Raw genomic sequence first — 6,172 nt, forward strand, 5'->3', positions numbered from 1 at the left:
TCAACATATTATACTCCAGAGACAGTTAAATTATGCAAGCGGAAGACTGTAATAGTTATATAAAGCATATAAGTGGTTGTGAGCCAGAGTATGAACATGTCACCAGGTTAAATAATTACATGTATAATTCCCAAAATAACAAAATGATAAAATGTGATATCGTCTATCCATATCCCTCTAGCCCCAATGCGTAACTCCAGGTCTACATAGACCCACCAGAGAGCTGCATGTAGGAGAATTCCTCCTCATCATCATAAAATTCAGCTCCATCTCGTAAGCCTTGACGTCACCTGCAACTACAATAGAGTCTAGTTGGTGTTTTAAAACACTGTCCTAGAGTGAGTGTGAGTGATCAACTCAGTGGAGCTATAAGGCAAAGGTTAACATGTTATCAACTCAGTCAAGCAGTAATGATAAAGTAGTACAACAGTCATATCCTAAGTACTCTTATTAATACAAGAATGGTATGTTGTAATGATGCATGCCCTCGCCTGCACTGCCTCAGCGACATCATCTCATGATCGCGCATGGCAAACTCTATAAACATGCGCTTCCTCGCCAAAGCACTTGCAATGCGATGCATGGTCGTGTTAGCCCAGTAATTTATTTAGGCTTATTCATACAGCAGATTCGGGAAGCTAAGGTACCTCCCTTTTCATTGTTTACCCAAACGATGATCCATCTAGGGTCGTCAATCCTAGTTAATCACATACGATAGGCAAGTTCTAGGTCGCTTCAAAGAGGCTCGTCACCTCAGCACAGGCCTAGTTTATACTCAAGGTCACTACGGAAAGGCTCATCACCTTAGCATAGTCCTAGGGTATACTCGAGGTCACTATGGAAAAGGCTCGTAACCTTAGCGTAGGCTTACAGCTCAAATACAGTGTCCCATACCACCGTATTTGGCTCACGAGTTTGAGTTGCTCACTGGTCACTACGGGGAGGCTCGTCGCCCCAGCATAGGCCGACAGCTCGACCACGGTGTCCCATACCACCATGCCCGGCTCATGAGTCTTAGTGGATCGAGGTACCAAGGTTAAACGGGCTTTTCACTGGTGAGTTTGGTACCTTCGATTCAAGCAATAGCGTCCATACATGGTGAACACACATTGGGCCAATCGGGTTACTTGACAAGGTCGACTAGTACGAGCGTATGTTGAATTAGTCGACATGGAGCGCATATGCACCCCTCGTGGCCTAACCACTATCGATAATCACCGTACGACTCGAATTCATCAAACACATCCGTCGTGGTTAAAATAGTTCGGCCACCAATCGTAAACCATTACCAATTGTCTGAACTACATCGTAGCCCCAATCACACTCCAAACAATAATATTTGCATGTAACAACCAAAGACAGCATGTGACAACCAAATCTAAACATAAATTTTATTTGAGCATTTCAACAAAACACACACTACACATGTTACCATATGTAGGCATTTCATCCCTAAATCACATAGTAGTAAGATAGGTTACATAAAGGAAACTGTAACCATAGATAAGAGAATTGAGAATCCTATCTCAACACCCTCATTACATACATTTAAACAAGCATTTTCTCATCACCTACGAATAATAATAATAGTTATAGCACATATTATGACAAGTTCTTTCGCAAAGGAGTTGTCACACGTACAACCATCATATATTTACAATTAATAATCATGGCAAACACAAATCCAAATTCCATATTCATTCAGGCATTTCAACAAACACATAGAATGCATTATTTTCAACATAGTTCATATATATGTGTAATACGCGGAAACATCGTATCTAAGTATATGTGATAGCAATCAAGTCAGTCATAAATCATTAACTGACATTGAAGGCCTTAAAAATCATAACCTAAACGTTTATAGTCCGCACCTTTTGCCGGTAGACTCCTAACGAGCTCAGTTTGAACACTAAGCCTTTGTCTATGGCACAACGTCAACCTATTGCATAAAATAGGTTACCTATTTCATCACTCTCTCTATTTGAATCCCTAAAATGGATTAGGATTAGGATTTCTTACCCAAGAACGGAGTCAAAATCACCGGAATAGCAATACGGGAAGGATAGTTCGGCACGTGGAGTGGTGGGATCGAAGGCCAGCAACGATCTCCCACTTTCTCCCTCACTTTCTCTCTCTTTCCTTCTCTCTTTGCTCTCTTCTCTCTCCTAGGGTTTGAAATTCGCATGGAATGAGAGAGGGGTGGGTTAAGGCACTTAAATAGGCTCAGAACTGGTCTCAATGGCCCCAGGACCATGGTATACTTAGGTTATAGCCAAAGACCGACTGTTTCGGTCCAACGGAGCACATCTGGAGTTCCCTTTTTTGCATATGGTATGGGGAAAGTTCACTATCATTGGAACTAGTTCAAGTTAAGTTTTCGGTCCGATCGGACTTATAGATCGACCGCGGAGGATCAGTTTCAGTTCAATGGTCGTCGTTACTCGATCAGGGCCACAAGTACACTAACATATTTTGGAAATTTTCCCCGATCCGAGGGTGTAGTTGGATCAGAATTTGACAGTTTAAAATCTTAGATTTGACCTACAAGTGAACGGCTCAATTCACTTAAGTTTCAGTTCACTTCCTAAAGATATTCGCGTTTCTCACACACTTTGCTCCGGGCTCAAGTTGTGCATTTTTTGATACTATTAGGACTTAATTTTTGAGATAGTTGTCAAGCCCAGTAAGGCGGTCATAAGCGTATAGTTTCACGTTAACCAGACTTTTGACGCGCGGTCCAAGTCCAATACGAAGTTTCGTGATGCTCCCAAGAGCAACTAGATTTTAAGATTGATCCTACGTTTTTAGGTAATGTAGCATTAGCGATTCTGCTAGTTTTGGGTCTAGTAGTTCGTATTTAAAGTGGTTAGAGCTAATTTCATAGATAATCTAGTTTAGCAAGTAGCTATTTTTGAATGCTCATTGAATGAATGCTACTATTTCTGAGCTTTACTTCTGATTGATCATTAATGATAATTCTAGGTTGTCTATGAGAATGAATCATGTCTGCAGGATATTATATGAGGATTGAATACTGAATAGTGATAGATTTAACATTTCCTATACTCTCATGATCTGATTTATATGAGTGCTTAGTGATAATTTCATTCCTCTAGTTTCAAATACATTTATGCTTATCCTGTGTATGAACTATTATATTTCTATATGCATTTTGAATACTCAATCACCTTGATTCTCCCATGTTTTTATAATTCAACTTCAGTCAACTGATATTGGTATATATTTCCCTTTGCCAATGACTGACAAAAAGGGGGAGAACAAATCCCACCATGAGGAAAATTGTGTGTATCTATGTATGTATGGTAGTACAGGTGTTAGGGGGAGCGACTGCAAGGAGATAGGGGGAGCAGCTACTACTAAATGTTTCAACTTTGTGTGTGAACTCAAATAGCATATTTGTGAAATTGTGTAAAGTTTATATACACATAATTTAGGATGTTGGTCTAACTGCTATTCTAGGATTTTTGGTGTTTTGTCACGTAATTGACAAATGGGGAGATTGAAAGTGCCCTGGTTTGTCAATTAGCGTGAGGACTGAGTCAATGAGTTAAGTGAGCCCCAAAGAAGATTGTTCAAGTCATTACCACAACTAGATGTGCACTCCGAGCTTGTCAAAGGTAAATTAAGCCTCACATCCCATGTCCCAAAACACTCAGGTATATGAAGCCTTTAAAAACATTAGAACAACCTAGGATCATATGTCTGTAAACTTGAATTTCAAAACAGGAAAATCTTCCAAGTGTTTCAGACTATATTCGATGATATCGAGTACTCATCAATGGCATCGAACACTCACGTTCGATGATATCGACAACCACTCGATATCATCGAATTAGGCCATTCTTTGTCCAACAACCACAAAGTATATTGGACAATATGTTCGATAAATCGAAAAACATTTCGATGATATTGACATTCAAATATTGATCAAATGAATGAGAATCGATGATATCGAATTACCTTGAGCTCTATCCAGCAACTTTTGGAATATGACCTAACATGGCTCGAGTAATCGAACCAGCTTCGATAACATCTGAATTCAAACTTTGATGATATCGAGATGAGTTTGATATCATCGAATTCGGTCAAGTTTTTATCCAGCGAGCCTCAAAGGAAAATCACCTAGAAAGATTGAGGACTCGAAACCCTACTCGATGTCATCGGATTTTAAATCTTGAAGATATCGAAGGCATATCGATACGATCGAATCTAGACAAAACTATTCTAGCAATCTTTCAAGGTAAACCATATGGGAATGATCGAGGAATCGATGATGACTTGATATGATCGTAATTCAAATATCAATGAAATTGACATATGATCGATGTTATCAAAATACTTAAAAAATTATCCAACAAGCTCTTTTGAAATTCATATGGAAATGATCGATGTATCGAGCAGACTGTTGATGATATCAGAATTCAAAAGGGTCCATCAACATACAGCTTCTCACCCCTTTCAAGTCCTCATAGGAGGCCTCCGATGGGAGAGTACGTGTGGATGCTGTATGTTGACCCTTACTCTTGTGTATGGCATAAACTTAGGTCCTTAGTGTAGGTCCTTGGCCTGTATGGCCTAAAACTTAGGTTACTTGTGTGGATCCTTTGCTCTTATGTGGGGCATAAAACTTAGGTGTTGTGTGTTGACCTTTACTCTTATGTAGGGTATAAAACTTAGGTGTTGTGTGTTGACTTTTCCTTGTGTAGGGCATAAACTCTAGGGTCCTCGTGTGGATCCTTGGCCTGTGTGGCCTAAAACCCTGGTTTCTTGTGTGGATCCTTTGCTCTTGTGTAGGGTATAAAACCTGGGTGTTGTGTGTTGACCCTTGCTCCTGTGTGGGGCATAAACTTGTGTCTCGTGGAGACATGTTAGGTACCTTGTGTAGGTCCTAGAGTCATCCTTGTGTAGGTTGTACTGGTTTGAGGTAAATCTGATTTGAAACCTCTGTTAGTGAAATCTGGTACACTCAAGGGTTGAGTGCGTCTGCCGGGACTGGAGTAGGCATATAGCCGGACCACTATAAAACGAATGTGTTTGGTATTGTTATTTACATACTCTCTTATTGTGTTTACTTTTAATGATTCACATGATGCATGATGACATGATTATTTAGAACTAATAAGTATCACCTCCCACACATGGTCACTTAGTGAATCCATCTTAGACTGCAATTATATATTGTTTAGACTCTGTTCAGTCTTGTGATTGGATCCTTTAAATGGTTTGAAAGCCATTAGAGCTTAAATTAATGATATCTTGACATTTGCATATTAGATCAAGATAATGGTAATAGAATTTTAAATTGTCGTAAAATTTTATAAAGTCCTATTCACCTTCCTCTAGGACACTTTGACCTATTCCTACTTCTACTAAAGCGGTCATTACCACAATTTCACGGTGGTTTGGATGGTGGGGACCGCTGCGATGTATGTGTTATCCATGCTGTCCACACATGGACAGTGGGACCCACATGACGTAGGTGTTATGTCCACACTGTCCACCCTATTTCCAGATCATTTTAAGACCTGGGCCTCAATGGTCAGGCACAACTGGCAGTCAGCAGGTCCACCTACTGCTGGACCAACGTCCAGCAGCAGCTGAGACGTGGCCCACCATGATATGTATGTTTTATCCTTACCGTCCACCAGTTATCAGGCCCACTTGTTGATTGATGAGGCCCAATGTGATGTATTTGAGGCCCTTGATTGAGACCCAATATGATGTATACCTGGCCCATGTGTTAGGGGCCCATTGTGATGTACATGAGGCCCATGTTTGAGGCCCAAAGTGACATATACACGGCCAATGTGTTGGGGCCCATTGTGATGTATATGAGGCCCGTGTATGAGGCCCATTATGTGTGCATGTTGCCGGTCTTTAAGGCCCATTGTGATGTATTTGCGGTCCGTGTATGGGGCCCATTGTGATGCACATGCGGCACATATATGGGGCCTATTGTGATGTATTTGCGGCCCATGTATGAGGCCCATTGTGATGCACGTATATGAGGCCCATTGTGATGTATTTGCGGCCTATGTATGGGGTCCATTTTGATGCACATGTGGCACGTATATGAGGCCCATTGTGATGTATATGTGGCCTATGTATGAGGCCCAACGTGATGTATGCGAGGCCCATTGTATGTGGG

Source organism: Magnolia sinica, chromosome 8 (genome assembly GCF_029962835.1).
Source record: "Magnolia sinica isolate HGM2019 chromosome 8, MsV1, whole genome shotgun sequence".
Lineage (NCBI taxonomy): Eukaryota > Viridiplantae > Streptophyta > Magnoliopsida > Magnoliales > Magnoliaceae > Magnolia > Magnolia sinica.